Consider the following 1,933-nt stretch of genomic DNA (forward strand, 5'->3'; position numbering starts at 1 on the left):
TAACAGAACCAATTGTATCCAGCTAAAATAGTACTCAGAGAATATACTTAAGAACCTGTATAAGTAAACCAGTAAGGATAAAAATAAACACCCAACTCAATTATAAAAACAAGAAAGAATTAGTTAAATGCAAGCAGAAGAAAGGAATTGACAAAAAAGACTGAAAATTGGATAACAAAAAATTCCACAACTGAACAAACTCAAGAGCTGCTTGAGTAAAAACAACGATATCAATAACATGAAAAGAAGACAAGGAAAGAGTCCCCTGCGGGCAGCGCGGAGGCTGCAGGATGCATGGAGTTCCTGTAGAAGACATGAAGCAGCAGGAGCTCCTCAGGACTCTGGCAGCCTTCCTCAAACAGTCTGGAAGCTGGAAGTTCCCTGAGTGGGTTTGCACTGCCAAGCTGGCCAAGCGCAAAGAGCTTGCTCGCTGTGATGAGAACTGGTTCTACACACAACCTGCCCCCCAGCACCGCACCGGTACTCGCCTCCAGGACCAAGACCTGCAGGCACCATCAGAGAAACAGGGTTCTGCCCAGCCACTTCAGCAGGGGCTCCAAGAGCATGCATGGCCCACAGCCTCCTCTAAGCCCTAAAGAGGCTGAAAATGGCGGAAAAGGACCAAGGTGGGGCTGCAAACTGACACCTCAGGGAGAGAGGGATCTGGAAAGAATCGCTGGAAAGAATTGCTGGACAGGTGGCAGTTGCCAACAAGAAGCATTAGAACACATGCTGGGGTAAAAAAATTGCTTCATTCATAATCCTGAAAAAGAAAAAAAAAGACAATAAAAGAGATAATGTTCAGCTAATCCAATCAATAAATGAAAATAAATAACCAGACCTTTGGAGGAAATTATAATGAGTAAGAGACTTTAATGAATATGAGACTCTGTATGAAAATATAAATGGAGGAAAATATGAATACAATATCTAAGTATAAATTTTTAAAAATGAATTTAGAAAGATAGAAATTCTAAACAAACCAATTACCATAGTAGAAAGAAAGTTATTAAAGAACATTAAGACAAAATGTATCAGGACAAGATATATTACATGTGACTTCTCTTGGGTCATTAAATAAAAATATTTTTAAAAAAATTTTATTTATATATTTGACAGAAGAGAGAGAAAGCACAGGTCTGGGAAGGGGCAGATGGAGAGGGAGAGGGAAAAGCAGACTTCCTGCTGAGCAGAAAGCCAGACCAGGTGCTGGATGCCAGGACACTGAGACCATGACCTGAACCCAAGGCAGGCGCTTGATTGACTGAGCCACCCAGGCACACCAATAAAAATACTTTTAAATGTTGCAAACTTTTCCTCAGCCTGGAGGAAGAGTTGTGATTAGAGGTTCAATCACAAAGCAAGTTCTCTCTTGTCTCCTACTGTCCTCTGAAATTTGCTTAGTGGACCTGTTTTTTCCTTCCTCCCTCCCTCCCTCCCTTCCTCCCTTCCTTCCTTCCTTCCTTCCTTCCTTCCTTCCTTCCTTCCTTCTTCCTTCCTTCCTTCCTTCCTCCTTCTCACTTCCTCTTTTCCTCTCTTCCTTTCTTTCTAAATCTCTGTGCATGGAGTAGCCCTATGACTTTCTTGGTCACACTGAAATAATAAAATACTACATTAATTTAGCAATTAGAATGTCCACTTTTAAGTAGAATCAACATTCAGATTTTCTTCTATTTCCCTCTCCTTAAGGAAGGACTTACTGCTAATAGAAACAGGTAGGCAATGATGACGTCAGTATCTTTCTATTCTAGCTAGTTTCAGGTCATTCAATTTTTGCAAGTTCTTCTGAGTGTTCTGTCTCACCACTCACTTTGGTAGTTCCTGTCTCTCACCTTAGTGTCTGAACCAAAATTTCTATTAACACTGTGACATAAAAATGATTCAATAAAATTTGCTAAATGAAGAGAGAAATCATAAAATTATTTGTGAAGAC

General features: G+C 40.3%; 1 pseudogene; it reads left to right on the forward strand.

Annotated features, from left to right (window-relative positions):
• The first annotated feature begins 290 nt into the window (after positions 1–290).
• On the forward strand, positions 291–724 carry LOC109490558 (annotated as a pseudogene).
• Positions 725–1,933: the final 1,209 nt, after the last annotated feature.

The sequence above is a fragment of the Ailuropoda melanoleuca genome, chromosome 10 (assembly GCF_002007445.2).
Source record: "Ailuropoda melanoleuca isolate Jingjing chromosome 10, ASM200744v2, whole genome shotgun sequence".
Classification (NCBI taxonomy): Eukaryota; Metazoa; Chordata; class Mammalia; order Carnivora; family Ursidae; genus Ailuropoda; species Ailuropoda melanoleuca.